The following is an 18,595-nucleotide window of genomic DNA, read 5'->3' as shown; positions in this document are numbered from 1 at the left end:
GAGGAGCAGACGGTCTTCATATTTACCTGGAGAGGCTTATACAAACTGATGCTGAGTGAGAAGAGTAGAACCAGGAGAAATTTGTACACAATTAGAGACACAACATATGTGTGATGACCAGCTTTGATAGACTGGACTTTTCTCAGCAATGCAGTGATATAAGTCAATCCTAAAAGACTCATGATGGAGAGAAATATGTGCATCCAGAGAAAGAACTAGAAAGAACTGAGTTTATATCCAGGTGGAAGCAAAATACCTGATCTTTTTCCTTCTCTTGTTTGATTTTATGTCCTCTTTACCATTTTTCATTCCATCTGATACAATCCATCTTTATAACCTGACTAATGTATAATGTGAAAGTATTTACAGATCCTATACTTGACTATATGCCGCCATGGTGGGGAAGGGAGGGAAGGGGACAAAATGTGAAACTCAAGGAATTGTGGAATTGAATCCTGTAAACTAAAAGGAAAAAAGGAAAAAAAAAACCTCCTTCAGGTTAGAGACATTTCAAATAAAGAATACCATGCCTTTGGCATACTATATAGCAGCCTGGTGACTTTTCAGCACTTTAAGAGTGTGTTCAGAGAATTCTTTGGTTATTTCATGGTTACCTATTTGGAGATTTGCTCTTTTTCTCCTTTCAATCAGAACATACGAACTATGTATGAGCAGTTCTGTAGAGTTCCAGGAATGCTGAGTATTTACCAAGTCAGAGAAATGCGCCATTGACTGTAAGACTGTTAAATTCCTGGACCAGCTATCTTCCCTGAAGAACTTCAGATGAATCTTTCCAAGTTGTCTACAATGATAGACTAAGAACAACCTACCAAGGTATGTAGGCTGTTAGCAGTTCATAGACTTTTTTACCTTGACATAGAATTTTATTAGCAGCTATTCCTAAATTGTGACATATATTATGACCTTATTTAATAAAAGTGCTTGTTTTCAATGGACTTTGGTTACCTGAGCAGCTTTTACATAGCTCAAGGCAGCCTAAACTTTCATCCTTAATTTGTTCAATCACTCAAATTAGTATAGCTCCTTCTATGTTCTATGTTTGCTGGTACCCTACTACAGGGCTTCATTTGCCAGTTGGGATAATCACCTGCATGTAATTAAAGACAGCCTGAACTAGCTATTAAAAAAAAATACAAAGTTAGAAAAAAAAACAGGTTGCCATTGCTAAGTGGTTGTCTGGCTCTTCTCTGAATGCCAATTACAACTCTGTAAAATCTGACCAATGATACCACAGATCTTTTTTCATTGTGCAGTAAATTTACCCAGTTACATTCAAGTTTACATTCCCTTGCTCAAGAGTCATCTGGTATTTTGTCTTCTTCAAATTCTAATCACAAAATACTTTTCTCAGTTTTTTTTCAACATTCACTTTTATTCACTTTCCAAACTTTTTTCTTTCTCGCCTTCCCCCCTCTCCAGGGCAGCAAGCAATCTGATATAGGTTATACATATACAATCATATTAAGCATATTTCCACATTAGTCATGTTGTGAAAGAAGAATCACAACAAAATGGAAAAAAAACAAGAGAAAGAAAAAGAAAACAAGGTGAAAATAGCATGCTTCAATCTGCATTCAGACTCTATTGTTCTTTCTCTGGATGTGGATAGCATTTTCTATCATGAGTCTTTTGGAATTGTCTTTGCATACAATTTGTCATTGTATTGCTGAGAAGAAACAAATCTATCATAGTTACATAGTCATTATGGTCTCATCACCTAGTGCTGCTGTTACTGTGTACAATGTTCTCCTGGTTCTGCTCACTTCACTCAGCATCAGTTCATATAAGTCTTTGCAGGTTTTTTTGAAATCTGCTTGCTCAATTCTTATAGCACAATCGTATTCCATTATACTCATATACCACAGCCTGTTCAGCCATTGCTCAATTGATGGGCATCCCCTCAATTTCTAATTCTTTGCCACCACAAAAAGAGCTGCTATAAATATTTTTTGTATGTGTGAGTCCTTTTCCCTTTTTTATGATCTCTTTGGGATACAGACCTAGTAGGAATATTACTGAATCAAAGGGAAGGTACAATTTTATAGCTCTTTGGGCATAGTTCCAAGTTGTTCTCCAGAAGGTTGGGTCATTTCACAACTCTACCAGTAATGCATTAGTTTTCCCATTTTCCCACATCTTTTCCAACACCCATCATTTTCCTTTTTGGTTAACCAATCTGATAGGTGTGATGTGGTACCTCAGAGTTGTTTTAATTTGCATTTCTCTGATCAGTAGGAATTTACAGCATTTTTTCATATGACTATAGATAACTGATTTCTTTGTCTGAAAATTGCCTGTTCATATCCTTTGAAACCTTTTATCAATTGAAGAATTACTTGTGTTTTTTATATGTTAATTTATTTATTTTTGGTTTTCAACATTCACTTCCATAAGTTTTAAATTTTCTCCCCCTCCCATCCCTCCCTGCTTCCCCCTTCCCAAGACTGCATGCAATCTGATATAGGCTCTACATATACATTCCTATTAAACACATTTTCACATTAGTCATGTTGGTTTTTTTGTCTTTATTAGTTTGTTTGTTTACTTTTAGTTTATAGGATTCAGTTCCACAATCCCTTAAGTTTCATATTTTCTCCTCCCCCCACCCATGGCAGCATGCATTCGATTATAGGATCAGCAAATACTTTCACATTATACATTAGTCAGGTTGTAAAGAAGGATTGTAACTAATGGAAATGAACAATGGGAAAGAGGAAACAAAACCAAACAAGAAAAAGAAAGAGAGTAGGTAGTTTGCTTCAATCTGCATTCAAAATCTGTTTGAGAGTAGGTAGTTTGCTTCAATCTGCATTCAAAGTCTGTTCTTTCTAGTTACATTCTAGTATTCTAGTTTCTCTGAATGTAGACATCTCTTTCCATCATGGGTCTTTTGGAGTTGTCTTATAACCTTGCATTGTTGAGAAGAGTCCAGTCTATCAAAGTTGGTCATCACGCATACGTTATGTCTGTAATTGTGTACAAATTTCTCCTGGTTCTGTTCTTCTTATTCAGCATCAGTTTGTATAAGTCTCTCCAGGTAAATATGAAGTCCATCTGCTTCTCATTTCTTATAGCACAGTAGTATTCCATTACATTCATATACCACAACTTGTTCATCCATTCCCCAGCTGATGGGCATCCCTTTAATTTCTAGTTCTTGGCTACCACAAAAAGAACTGCTATAAATATTTTTGTACATGTGGGCCCTTTACCCAATTTTATGATATCTTTAGGGTACAGCCCTAGAAGTGGTATTACTGAATCAAAGGGTATGTATGTTTTTATAGCCCTTCGGGCATAGTTCCAAATTGCTCTCCAGAATGGTTGGATCAGTTCACAACTCCACAATGAATCAATGTTCCAGTGAATCAGTGTTCCAATTTTCCTACATCTTCTCCAACATTTATCATTTTCCTGTTTTGTCATGTTAGCCAATCTGATAGGTATAATGTGGTATCTCAGAGTTGTCTTGATTTGCATATCTCTAATCAGTAGTGATTTAGAACATTTTCAATCAGTTGTTCTATGGCTCCAACCACCATCCTTGTTGCTGTCCAGTAGTTTTCAGTCTTGTCCAAATCTTTGTGGCACCATTTGGAATTTTCTTGACAAAATACTGGAATGGCTTGCCATTTTCTTCTCCAGTTCATTTTACAGATAAGGAAACTGAGGGCAAACAGTGCTTAGTGACTTGTGCAGGGTCCCACAGCTAGTAGGTATCTGAGGCCAGATTTGAACTCAGGTCTTCCTAACTTCAGGCTTGGCATCCTATCCCCTGTACCTCCTAGCTGCCCAGTCACCATTCTTGTGACTTCTCAAACTAAATACCTTTCCTCATCTACCACTACCATATATATGTATGTATATATATATATGTATGTATATATATATATATATATATATCCCTTTATTAGAATGTAAGCTCCTTGAGGCCTGGGACTTTCTCTTACACAGTCTTTGGTACATAGTAAGCACTTAAGAAATGCTTTTTCATTCATTGATTTCATCCATTCAAAGTCATATTTCTTTGACTAATCCAACATCTTCATCTTTTTATTAGGCCCAAGGGCCTCTAGAACCTATTTTTGGTTCTTGATATGAGTATCATATACTATCTTGGCTTCTTTAAAGAACTTATTGTAGCACCAGAGCAATATTCACAGTGCCAGCACAGTGCTCAATCGCAAAATGTCACAGACCCTCCATATAGAAGACAAAAGCAAAACATTTATCCAGACACCAGAAAACCGAATCCCAAAACCAGTAAGCCGATTCCATCATAGTAGCAAAGAAGTTAATAAGCAGCACAGAGAGTCACACCATCCTTTAGCCATCCCACAAACGAACATTTTCTCACAAGACTGTCTCCCTCCTCTCCTCCCCCCAGTTTCTAACTGCTCTGACCCCCAGCTTCCTGTGGGCTCTGCTCTGCCTTTCAGCAAACTCCTCCCATCATAGGCTCCATGTGATTATATTCAGCCTATTAGGGGGAAGGGTATATCTTCAAAGCAGGAAAGGTCTTCACATTCCCTTAGGTTTATTAAGGGGCAGGGAAGATCTTCAAATTCCCATTCCCATTACACTTACCCACTCAATACTTCCATTTCACTTCAACTGATCACAGAAGTATATACGTTCAGATGCATTTTTCTCATGCTCTAGACTTGTATCACCATCTACTCAGCATTTCTACTTAAATGCACTTCTGTTATCAGTGATTGCCACATATTGAACAACCACTAAGAGTGAAAACACTGTAAGGTGCTGGGCATACAAAGCTCAATAAAACATGAACCCTGTCTTCAAGAGCTTTATACTCAATGTGTCTAAAAGTTAATTCATCATCTTCCCCCAAATCATCATCTCTCCTAACTTTCCTATTTTCATTAGGTATGTTCTCTGTCTTCTCAAGCATCTATGCACAAAACTTCAGTTATCTTAGATCCTTCTCTTTCAATTGCTTCCTCCATATCCAGTCATTCACTGAGTCCTGTTGATTCCTATAATAATTCACTTCCTGTAATAATTCACTACCTTTTCCATTCCTAGTATCACCATTGTACTGGTCCTTGTGAAGGAAAGAAAAAAAGTGTTGAGTGCTTCCTAAATACCAGGGAAGATAAGAGAAGAGAGAGAGGTGAAATATTCATATTAATTGATTACTATTCCTAGTGAAAGAAGTAAAGAGGAAATTGAAGTGCTGGAGAAGGGAGTGTGGTTTGGGGGCTAGGCCTGACTACATAAAGTGAGCTCTTAATAATTAACATAGTCTTGAGGAAGGATGGCTGCAATGGGAGAAGTAGTTCTGGATGGCATGACTAGAAAGTTACCTATCACCCAAAATTATAGAATTATGAAATTTTAGAAAAGGAAATGATGTTATAAAGAACCTAGTCTAATTCATCCATTTTATTTTATGTTAGCTTGTTTTATCTTGCTCTTATTGATAAATTTTGACTTCCACAGTAACATAACAAAGCATACTCCCTAAAACAATAAAACAAAATAACTAGTTTGTAGTTACTACAGAGTAACTACAATTGATGATACATAAAACTGTTAAAAGAATAATTACATTTTAACCTCAAGAAGATAATACCATTGTGTTAAATTAGAGTTTTGTTGCTGTTTAATGTCTTTTTTCTTAATTTTATTTTTTAATGAACAGAAATCTATTTTCTCTCTTTCCCATCCTTCTTAAAAAATAAATTCCCTGCAACTAATATGCATAGTCAAGCAAAAACAAATTCCTCCATGGTCATATTTAAAAATTATTTGTCTCATTTTGCACACTGAATCCATTTCCTCTCTGTCAAGAAGTGGACAGCATACTTAATTGTTGGTCCTCTTAAATCCTGGCTAGTCATTTCATTGATCATTGTTCTTTCAGGTTTCAAGGTTTATTTTTACCGTGTTGTTATTTTATAAATTATTCTTCCCACTTCACTTACAATCAGTTCATACAAGCCTTTCCATGTCTCTTTGAAATCTATTTCCTTATTTCCTATAGCACAACAGTATCCCTTTACATTTATATACCACTAATTGTTCAGCCTTTCCCCAACTGATAGGCATCCCTTCAGTTTCCAGTTTTTTGTCACCACAAAAAGAGCTGTTAGAAATATTTTTGTACATATGAGTCCTTTGTCTCATTCTCTGATCTCTTTTAGATAGAAGCCTAGCAATGGTATAGTTGGTTCAAATGGGCATACCCTGTTGTTTAACTTTTTGTGCATAATTCTAAATTGCTTTTCATTTAATAGGAATTTAAGAAGCTCCATAGAGGTTAAGTGACTTCCCCAAGATTACCCTGCCATTTCTTAATGACAGAACTGAGACTTTAACTGAGTCTTCTGATTCCCAGTCCAGTTCACTTTCCTTTATTTCATGCTACCTTCATGGAAGTAGTGTAATAGAAGGAATAGAATATGAGACTTGAAGTCAGGGAGACCTGGATTCAAATCTCACTTCTGAGATTTCCAAGCTGTATGATTAGGGACAAATGATCAACTTCTTTGAGTCTTAGTTTCCTTATCTGTAAAATGGGGATAATAATACCCATAGTACCTACTTAACAGGATTGTTATAAGGCTTAAAGGAGATAATATATGTTATGAAAAATGTATGGAAAGTGGTTAACAAATTTTAAAGTGCTATACACATACCTAGTTGTTGTTACTAATGCCCAAAACACCACAGAAGCTTCATAACTGGTCTTCCTGTCTACTCTTTCTTTCTTAATGTATATTATTAAGAAGGGTTGCCTTACAATGTGCGTGGTACAATGCTTCAGGTAGACTAGCCTCTTCATTCTCTACTATATACTCCATGATCATTTTCTGTGACTTTACTTATGCTGTTGCCCCTGCCTAAAATTTACCTCTCCTTTATGCTTATCTAAATCACATAAGGAAGTTTTGCAAAAATAAAATCAGTGCAGACAATATCTGATTTTATTAATAATATTAATTCTGATTTTTAAAAAGCCCAGCATCCAAAATCAATAAGTAAATTGACCTCAATAGGTCAAAGGATATGGATAAATAATCTTTAAAAGAAAAAATACAAACTATAAATAACCACCTGAAAAAAAGTTCAGAATCACTAATAATCAGAGAAATGTAAATTAAAATACCTTATATGTATTAAGCTAGCATGATGTATTCAAATATATGGTAAAGGAGATGGGATGGATGGGTTTGGAAGATTGTACTAGAATAACTCAGAAGTCCCTTTCAGTTCTAAGATTATCCAAGTATTTCTTCAGTGTAATGTCATTCTTAAAACTTAGAGATATTACCAGGCTTTCATTTGGTTTAGGTATCCATTTTGAGAGGAGAAGGTACTTAGTTCATTCTGAACCCATCCCTTATAGGCCTTATTCTTTTAGTGAGCATTTTGTTCTAAATATAAGTTTAATAAGAAAAAATGTAGATATATAGAAATAGTATTTGTAAACTTTGTGCATAATCCTTAATAACATGCAATTTTAGAGCATTTGATGCATATAGTATACTTTCCTAGATACTGGGGTTATAGAGTTATAAAATATAGATCCCTCACTTTATGAAGTTTACAAATAATCTAGGAGAAACAAAACATAAGAATTTTTAAGCCAGAAAGTGACAAATTAATATTGTCAATCCCACTTGCTTTTAGAAGGAATAGAGAAAAGGGATGGGGATGTACATATAGCCCTGTGCTGACAGTACTATGGAAGCCATATCAAACTTTCTACATTGTTGATTCTGTTTGTCATGGTAATCCACTAGAAACTTTTCATATGTTTTCACATAATTTTGGTTCTGCATCTAAGTCCAAGATAGAGATAGTTTTTGGAATCAAGGGAATAGTAAGCGTTAGGCTTCTTCATTTTATAGGTCAGATCACTTTACAGTGGCTATACTGTTACAGTCAAAGTTCATTATACCAAAAATATTTTCATGTTCTAGCTGATGACTCACAGTAATACTAATATTGCTTAATGAACCAGGTCACAATAAAATACCCTATAATTCAGGATAAAGAATATTTTCTCAGGTCTCAGCTATGCAGTCATATTATATAATTAAAATATCTACTCATGATTGTGTCTTTTAAAGAGTAGTGCACATTTCCTATTTCACTCTGTGAATTTAAACAGATCTGATGTTCTAGGCACTGTCAAAATGACTTTATGTGTAAAAGGGAATTGATTTAACTCAAATCCACTATGAAAACAAATAAGCTACTTTAAGGACATGAAATTCTATAGAAGAACTTGAAAAAAAGGATTCATTTCTCACCCGGTAATTTTATTAACTCTCTTCTTCCCCGGTCCCCCCCAACCCCCACCCCTGCTGACTAAATCTTTCACTAGCTTTGTTAATTAAGTGGCTTCACATTTGACATAGTAATTGCTTCCATGGAGATGAACTGGATCGTTCCCTTACTTTGAATTGTGTCATCACTGAAACCAGCAAATAAGTAACCTGACAAAGTTTTGTTTAAATAGTTATGCTTCTTGATAACCAATCTACCAGATGGCCTAGGGAAGTTTAATGCAATAAAAAAAAATTATTTTACTCCCAAAGAATTTTTCCTGGTTGTATTTTGGCATTACTTTATGTTGTGTCTTTCAAATGTTGATATATCCTTTTTTGATATTTATCTTTGTTTCCTTCTCCTTGGTCTAATCACATTTGGGATGAGTGGAGGTAGAACAAAAACAAGTAGCTATTGTTAATTTAGAATCATATTTTAATTTTTTGACTGGTTTCATTTGCCTGACTAATAGATTCCAGTGATAATTGTATTTGACCAATGTAAATTTGTACCATCACCACTTCATAATAGTGCTTCTGTTTGTCATGTGACTTTGTCATATGACACCAAAAAAGAGATGTTTGCTAAAGGTGTCGACACTGTTATGGAAGATATCTAGTGAGGGATAGATGGGGACTACCTTATATATAATGATATCCTCCAGCTGTTCCTGCTTGTGGAAGACATTGTGCCGATTGTATTAAATACTAGGATACTATAGAACCTTTTTGATGGATCTCTAACTGTTCAAAAGTTCAGCCCAACAGTCTACCTAGGAGAAACCAAATGAATGAAAATTGACCAGTTTCTAGATGATAATATGTAGTTGTAAGGACAGCCTGTGCAGTTGGTCCATCAGTACCTTATATTGGATAATGAGCTGGATTCAGAATTGGAGGAAGAGTGAGTTAGATTGCATTTGGGAAACTGTACTTGCACTTTCAGCTTCCAAAATGCTTCTTGACCCAGCAAAATTGAGCATAATCTTTCAGGGGAGGAGATGGATGTTCAGTGAAATACAGGACTTTCAGACCTTCCTGATGAAAAGACCAGAGCTTAATGGAAAATTTGATCTTCAAATACAAGACTTAAGAGATGTATAAAGAGGTCAATAGGAAAGAAAAAAAACCATGTTATTCAATAAGGGCAAACTGTTTACATCCCTACATGGGAAGATGATACTTGTAAATCTTGAGAAATTGTATCTTTATTAGGACATTTAAAAGGGATATACACAGACAATAAGTATGGACATAAGTCAACATTGATGTGATGATAAAAAAAAACTAAGAGTTGAAAAAAGATCTTACTTGGAGAAGAGGAAAGGGGTAGCCAGAAAAGGCTCAATTGTATCACACAAAGAGGTGCAAAGACCTGTTATAGCAGAGGAAAAGAAGGGAGGAAAGCGAGCATTGTTTAAACCTTACTCTCATTGGATTTGACTCAGAGAAAATAACATACACACTCTCTTGGCTATAGAAGTCTATCTTACCCTATAGAAAGTAGGAGTGGAAAGAAAGGGGACTGATAGAAGGGAGGGCAGATTGAGGAAGGTGATGGGCAGAAGCAAAACACTAGTGAGGAGGAAAAGGGAAAAAGAGAGAAAATCATAAATGGGGGGAAATAGGATGAAAAGAAAGACACAGTTACTAATCATAACTGTGAAGGTGAACGGGATGAACTCTCCCGTAAAACGGAAGCAGATAGCAGAGTGGATTAAAAACCATAATCCTACAATATGTTGTTTATAAGAAACACATTTGAAGCAGAGAGACACACAGAGTAAAGGTAAAAGACTAGAGCAAACTGTATTACGCTTCAGCTGAAGTAAAAAAAAAAAAGCAGAGGTAGCAATCCTGATCTTAGACAAGCAAAAGTAGATCTAATTAAAAGAGATAAAAGAAGGAAACTATATGCTGCTAAAAGGTACCGTTGACAATGAAGTAATAGCAGTACTAAACATAATATGCGCCAAGTGGTATACCATCCAAAATCATAGAGAAGTTAAGTGAGTTACAAGAAGAAATAGCATAATTACACTGGGTGGGGGGACCTCAACCTCTCTTCTCAGAACTAAATAATAATAATAATAAATAAATAAATCTGTCCACAAAATAAGAAAGAAGTTAAGGAAGTGAATAGAATCTTAGAAAAGTTAGATATGGTAGACCTCTGGAGAAAATTGAATGAGGATAGAAAGGAATATACCTTTTTCCTCAGCAGCACATGGCACCTAAACAAAAATTGGCCATGTACTAGGGCATAAAAACTTTAAAATCCACTGCAAAAAGGCAGAAATATTAAATGCATCCTTTTCTGACCATGATGCAATAAAAATTACATATAATAAAGGGCCATGGAAAGATATAATAAAGATTAATTGGAAACTAAATCTAATCCTAAAGAATGAGTGGGTTAAATAGCAAATCAGAGAAATAATCAATAACTTCATCCAAGAGAATAACAATAATAAACAACATACTAAAACTTATGAGATGCAGCCAAAGCAGTTCTTAGATTTAATATCTCTGAGTGCTTACATGAATAAAATGAAGACAATATCAATGAATTGGGCATGCAGCTAAAAAAGCTAGAAAAAGAATAAAATAAAAATCCCCAGTTAAATACCAAATTAGAAATTCTGAAAATCAAAGGAGAGATTAATAAAATTAAGAAAACTATTGAACTGATAAATAAAAGTAAGAACTAGTTTTATGAAAAAACCAATAAAATAGATAGACCTTTGATTAATTTGATTTAAAAAAAAAAGAAAACCAAATTACTAGTGTCAAAAATGAAAAGGGTGAATTCACCACCATTGAAGAGGAAATTGAAACAATAATTAGGAGCTATTTTGCCCAGCTGTATGCCAATAAATCTGACAATCTTAGTGAACTTAATACTTACAAAAATATAAATTGCCCAAATTAACAGAAGAAGTAATAAAATACCTAACCCTATTTCAGAAAAAGAAATTGAATGAGCCATCAATGAATTCCCTAAGAAAAAATCTCCAGGGCCAGAGGGATTTACAAGTGAATTCTGTTAAACATTTAAAGAACAATTAGTTCCAATACTATATAAATTATTTGGAAAAATAGGCAAAGAAGTAGTCCTGCCAAATTCTTTTTATGATACAAATATGATGCTGATACCTACACTGGGAAGAGCCAAAACAGGGAAAGAAAATTATAGACCAATTTCCCTCATGAATATAGATACAAAAATTTTAAATAAAATATTAGCAAAGAGATTACACCAACTTATCATGAGGATAATACAGTAAGACTGGGTGGGATTTATACCAGGAATGCAGGGCTTGTTCAATAAAAGCTTTCTGCATAATTAACCATATTAATAACAAAATTAACAGAAATCATGTAATTATCTCAATAGATGCAGAAAAGACTTTTGACAAAATACAGCAACCCATTACTATTAAAAACACTAGAGAGCATAGGAATAAATGGAGTTTTCCTTAAAATGATTAGTAGCATCTATCTAAAACCATCAGCAAGAATTATATGTAATGGGGATAAACTGGAAGCATTTCTGACATAATGCTTCTTGACACGAAAATTCATCTTTTTAATGCTAATATTCTCCTGGTGAGGCTATATGCTTATAAATCGTGGAATACCACAATGTCCAAAGAAATAAAATTGTGGTTATTCAAGTAGCAGTGGAGATGTATGGAGAGTGGTATAAGCAGGCTATGGTATATTACCATTGATAATTTGTGCAAGAAGTGACAAAAAAGATATCATCTAACAGTTATATAATCAGAAAAGGAAGTAGACTAATTGTATGCTGTGAGAGCAAGCAATAACAAATGGATAGCCCAAATGCTACACTGTTATGAATGTAATAGTAAGAGACTTAGAAGAACACCTTTGGCATATTAGGTATATCCTATGGAGTATTTATGGAAAGACATGAATAGGGAAGAGTCATAGAGGTTAAGAAGGTGTGGATGAGCCAGCATTACACAGTTTGAGGAAGTATTCACATTGATGAGGTTATAGATCCTTGAAGTATTTTTTTTTTTGCTAGTGTAAGATCAACAAGAAAATGATAAGGAACACTTTAGAAAATGATTAGCTATGATACTGTTTCTTATTCTGTTCAACTGCTCTCTTTTAAGTATTTTTTTTCGCTTCCAGCAAACAGGATTGTTTGTTTTTTAATGTAGTTATTGACAACTTTCATTTTACATCACCTACATTTCCCATTCTCTCTCTCCCTTTACCCTATCCTCAAGAGCTACCCCTTATATGAAAGAACTAAAAAAAAAAAAAACAGAAGGAAAATAAGATGTTTTGCCAAACAAAAAAGTCTGATATCATAGGCAGTATTTCATTGCTTATAACTGTAGAATCTCTGGGTCAATGGATATGAACATTTGAGTTATTTTCTTTGCAAAATTTCAAATTGCCTTCTAAAATAGTTGGACCAAAAAACGGCTCCACCAGCAATTTATTAATGTTCCTGTCTTCCCACAACCCCTTCAGCATCGACTGTTTTTATTTTTTTTAATCATCTTTGTCCTTTTGTAGGTATGAGGTGAAAACTCAGAGTAGTTTTGATTTGCCTTTCTCTTATTATTAGTTATTTAGAACATTCTCTCATGTGGTGGCTAGTAATTACTTTGCTATTTTCTTTTGAGAATAGTAAACAGAATTGGTTTTGCTTCTTCGTTTGCCTTTATTTTCACTTTCAAGACTTTGGAAGTAGAGAATGAAGAGTCAGGCCATTCATACTATATAGTAACTGCTATTACCACCGTTGCTGGAGGGCTATCTAACTTTCTTTGTCCTGAAGAATGATATGATATTAGCAGAGCAAGAAATCAGTTACCTGCTGATGCCCTTCAGGCATTCTTCTGGGTATATTTTCACATGGTCTCAGTCTTCAGCAGATCATAGAGGGATTCACTGTTTCAATGTACTTCATCAGACTTTTTGGCTCTGTTTCCATGTGGTAGAAGAAACTCAATATACTCTTTCTTCTCCAGCCTCCTTGATTGAACCAAACAAATTGTTTCCAGCCATTTAGGAAAGCATGAAGGATATACTTTTAAAAAATGATTTATCTATCCTTTAACATTTTTTTATTTGGGTTGTACATTTGCTTGTTCTCTATGTTCTTAAGCTGTTGCAGCCTTAGGACATCTTAAGATAATGTTAGTATTAACTTATTTGATGTGAGTAACTTTAGAAGAAAATGTTTATAATCTAGATTAATTTTTATAGCAATATTAATCAATTGTAAAGTAATTATGACTCTTTTAAGGCATCAGTATAGTACTAATACCCCCATTTTGAGAATGAGAAAACACTTTGGAGAGATTTTATTTTCTTAATTTAAGTTCCATAGGCTAATTTGTAATGTCTACATTCTTTCTTTTCTCTTGTAAAGAAAATACAGGTTTTCTTGTAGTTTTTTTTTATTTTCTTTTTAAATAGTATTCTATTTTTTCCAATTTGTAAAGACTATTTTAAACACTTATTTTTTAAAAAAAAATTTGAGTTCCAAATTTTCTTCCTCCCTTCCTCACCTCTCTCCTCCCTAAGATGGTAAATAATTTGATATGTATGTACAGTCATGTAAAACATTTCCATATTAGTCATGTTGTGAAAGAAGAAATGGGCCAAAAGGGAAAAAAAACATGAAAACCATAAAGAAAGTAAAAATAGTATGCTTCAATCTGTATTCAGACTCCATCAGTTCTTTCTCTGGATGCATTTTACATCATGAGTCCTTTGGAATAGTCTTGTATCATTGTATTAACTAAGAAGAGGTAAGTCATTCATAGTTGATCATCACACAGTGTTGCTGATATTGTGTACAGTGTTCTGGTTCTGCTTACTTCGCTTTGTATCCGTTCATCTAAGTCTTTCCAGGTTTTTCTGAAATCCTCCTGCTTGTCATGTCTTACAGAACAATAGTATTCTATTACATTTGTACACCACAACTTATTCAGCCATGCCTCAGTTGATGGTCATCCCCTCATTTACCAATTTTTTGACACCACAAAGAGAACTGCTATAAATATTTTTGTACATGTAGGTTCTTTTTCCTTTCTTGATCTCTTTTGGATACAGACCTAGTGGTCGTTGTATTGATGGATCAAAAGGTGTACGGTTTGATTGCCCTTTGGGCATAGTAAAACATCTTGTTTCAAGCAAAACCATAATTCAGGTTGGCCACAAAGATAACTGTCTTTGAAATCTGTATGATTATTCATATTTTCTCTCAAAATACATCTCTTCAGTCATTTAAAAATGCTCAAAGTTAACAAATATCTTATTTAATCATATCTTTTTTTCCTCTATGACACTAAAGCAAATGTAAAGAAGTAACATCAAGAGGGCTGGCTTTTTTCTAAATTTTAAAAATTAGATAATTTAATTTAACTTCTGTAGTATATATTTCTGTCTGTACCACTCATTTGATGTTTACTGTATACTACATGATATTATGTCATATTTTTAAAATATATGTCTTATATATCCAATTATGTTGTTACATTCTTGAAAACAGTAACTGCTTCTTATGCATATCCTCCATAGTGATTATATAGTGCCATATATAGAATTTCTTTTTCAATTCTTCTAAAGATCTATGATTTCATTAATATGAAATATTCTTTCTGCCAACACAGATAACAACTGTTCCATGTATTAGATGGTTCTAAAAGAATTTTAAATCAAATGTAAAGGGACGATAAAATCCCCTTGGTCTACCTCCTTCTCCAGCTTGTACGTTGGGTCTCTAGGGAAAACTCTGGTTTCACACTCCTAAAACTATATGTGTACAGTGTTCTGGTTTAACTTGATTCTAGTCACCTAGATGATATGATGACCTCAAAACAAACGCATTTACTAAAATGGTACAGTAAGAACAGTAGCAAAACATCTCCCCTGTAAACCTGGGGTGTCTTCTTCTATAAATACATATAGCATCAGTGGGAGAAGTAAGCACATAAAGAGTTCACAAGTGGAGAAACACATACTTAGAGAGCATATTACCAAGGCCAAGCTCCAGGTCCTTTGATATCTTTGCCTTGTTCCCACCAACCTTGGTGCTAGTCTTCAACTTATTACTATCAGATGCTGCTGTTCTAATGCATGCTGCATGATTCTGCTTTGCTGCTTAGTGAGCTGTAGTCATCACTGCTTCCAATTTGGGGCTGAGTTGACATCCTGGGGTACGACTATGTGCTTTTTAAAGAACCAGAACTATTGTACATTCTGAGACCAGAAGGAATCTTAGCTCCAGGACCTGCTTTGTCCTCAGCAGGACTCAAATTCCAGGACTCTCATTCACCTTTGTAGTTGACTCTATCTCAAATGATATGGCCACATTCTTCTGTTACAAGATACTATTGCCAGTTGCAGGAGTTGATTGAGAAATCCTCTCTCTATCCTGTGCCCACCACAATGGGGGAGGAAAAAGATGAGGAGTAAAATGTCAAAAGCTTCCTCAAGAGCTATATTCTCGGGGTGGCTAGGTGGCACAGTGAATAGAGCATCAGCCCTGGAGTCAGGAGGTTCTGAGTTCAAATCCGGCCTCAGACACTTAACACCAAAACTAGCCATGTGACCTTGGGCAAGTCACTTAACCCCAATTGCCTTAAAAAAAGGCAAAAATAAATAAAAGAGCTATATTCTTCTTCACAAGTAGCTGTCTTCTCAACTGATTTTGTTGCTTGATTGTCATCTCTTTAGGCACCCCTCCCTTTTCCAAGTAATGTGGCTGATCCTTGAACCACTAGAATCTGTTCTTCATCTTTATCAGTTGTCCTTCCTCAATAGCAAGTGCCCCATAATACTTTCAGCTTGATTGTTGAATTTCCTTCCTCTGTTCAGGAAAATTCCTACATGACATCTTTCTTTTCCTTAAGCAGTTTGCATAATTTTCTGACTAGTTTTAATTCTAGATGAAAAATATTAGATTATCTAGTAAGATGACACAAAAAGGGCTCATATCTTTTACTGACTACATGCTCTGATTGTAGAAAATTTGCTTATAGAAGAAAAAAATCAGGGACTTATGACATTCCAAATATGACAGGGTAGAATATCCTTGACTCTGTTTAAATTCAGATAGAGTCACATTTCTCCAAACATGCCCCAGATATTGATTTAATGCAGACAACTATATCCAAATTCAAACTCAAAACAAAATTAATTATGGTCCCATGTGCCTTTTACCTTAAAACAACAAATTTCAGCAATCACAGTTTAGAGCCAGTTTTTATTCTTATGGGCTGCAATCAGCAATAAAGATTTACCAGGTCTCACAAATGCAAGGGATTCCATTTACCATCCTTCTCAAATATGAACTTGTAAAAACTAATTGATAGAAATCCCTTCTACCTGTGCATGTACCTGTTGTACATGAACTTGCAACTTCTCAGAAATTCAAGTTCATTGTTTAGGAACTATATGACTAAAACAAGTCCCTTTCTCAGGCTGAATGACCTTGCCTAATAGAGATAGTTTCTAGGGGCTTTGGCAGTTTTACATCATAAGGAAAATTGATATGAATTCTAAGCAGGAGAGACTGGGGGAAGCAAATAGTGATGCCCCTGCTTAGCCAGTTCTCCTACATACAGTCCTCATACAGGAGGACTGTTCTGAATGAGCAGAACTAGTCAGAATAAAGTTTTCACGCAGTCTCCTCCTTTCCTCATATAGTCATCAATTAATAATTTTAGGTTTTAGCATTAAAACAGTAGCCTAAATAACTTAGGTGGCAATCTTACAAGTTTAAACAATCTTAACTGAAACTTCCTTTTAAACAAATACAAACTTGGAAGCTTATGATTTCTCAAATTACAATACTTCAAAATATTACAGCACATTACAGTCCCATTCATCATTTTTTCTGTTTCTCTGACAGTATAATTCTCACTTTAACAACTCACCATACTCTCATGTCCAGCAAAGACCACCTGAGTCAGGCTGGCCAGCCCTGCCCACCCCCCCACTGCAATGCAGAAGGGGCACCATGAGGCCTCTACCCCACAACCCTTCCTCCTCACCCCTCCCTTTTCTTATCTCTCTCTTTCTCCAAAGGGGAGACAAAGAGAAAGCTGAAAGTTCAACAGTCCTTGCTGTTTCTGAACACAGAGGCTGTTAGTTACAGACAGACAGGCACACACTCCACACAGAAACACACAAAAGACTCACAGTTTCCAACAGATAGACCTACAGGCACCCTCAGTCATGCACCAGATGGCAGGCCAGGACACAGCTAGCTCTGCCCCAGAAGGCCCCCCCAACATCTCGAGTGGGCCTGGGAAACTGGAAGTTTTGACTGTGTCCAAGTCACCCCAGTTTCCCAACAGATGAATACTCTCAGAAACAGAAGCCAAACAGAAACCAAACAGCACCTCTGGAGGCTGGCACAGAGTTCTGGGTCCACAGAGCTGAAATGAGATCTTATCAAAGTCGGGGGATGGTCTGGGCTTTCTCAGCCTTGAATCTTGAGCCCTGAAAAGATTTCAGGTGCCAATAGCCCAGAGGTCAGGGCCCAGCTGCCTCCTTCCCCTGAGGCCTAGGGTCTCCCAGATTAGGTCTTGGGCAGCAACACAGAATGTTGCCAATCTTGCTGAGGCCTCCAAATGTTGTACCTGAAACACGAGAAAGACCCAAGTAAGAATTTAGAAATGAAGCCTTTATTGGCACCATGGCTGATCAGGGCTCCTTCCCAAATTGTTCAGCCCCCATCCCAGACAAAGCCTCAGCTTTTAAAGGCATGCCCTGGTGGCCAACAGTTAGGTATTACATAAGCAGGAACTTGCAGAGGCTAAAGTCAGTGATTGGTCAGTACACATTTTGAAATTCCCACCGGCTCCAAGTCTCCCTAGGCGGAGCTAAACCTGGCTGTCTGCCTACTTCTGTGAAGGAGAGCTGGTTGGGAAAGGGGAAAGAATGGGGCCAGGTACAACATCTCCTTTATATAAATATTTTATTTATGCTCTTTCCCTCCAGAATCACTGTCATTTCCCAGGGATTCTTCCCATCCCCCTGCAAATCCTCCTTTATGACAAAGATATACAACTAAACAAAATAAGCCATCACATTGGATATAAATAGATCATCTTTATGAATTTCTGCAGCCCTACTAAAGCTTATCATGAAGTGATGGTTTTGCTTGGTAAGTGAGAGAGGGTAGTGGAAGCAGAGAAGTGAGATAAACAAGTGAAGATGCCCATTAAGCTAGAGTCTTCAAGGAGGGATGATGAATATGAGACTAACAA

At 35.6% G+C, this 18,595-nt stretch overlaps 1 protein-coding gene across 6 annotated transcripts in view; it reads left to right on the top strand.

The window, feature by feature from the left end:
- ZHX3 (zinc fingers and homeoboxes 3) overlaps positions 1 to 18,595 on the top strand; it is a 160,253-nt gene that overhangs the window by 34,776 nt on the left and 106,882 nt on the right. Inside the window, exon 2 of one of the 6 annotated variants that reach the window (XM_069063578.1) lies at positions 652 to 834. The exons of the other annotated variants lie outside the window; for them this stretch is intronic. The gene's annotated coding sequence lies outside the window, so the exon portion shown is untranslated. The remainder of the gene's footprint in view (positions 1 to 651; positions 835 to 18,595) is intronic. 6 annotated transcript variants of the gene reach the window in all.

This window comes from Petaurus breviceps, unplaced genomic scaffold (genome assembly GCF_028583685.1).
Source record: "Petaurus breviceps papuanus isolate PSGF00001 unplaced genomic scaffold, PetGlider_PUasm1.0 90591, whole genome shotgun sequence".
Lineage (NCBI taxonomy): Eukaryota > Metazoa > Chordata > Mammalia > Diprotodontia > Petauridae > Petaurus > Petaurus breviceps.
This window is presented reverse-complemented; position numbering and strand designations above follow the sequence as displayed.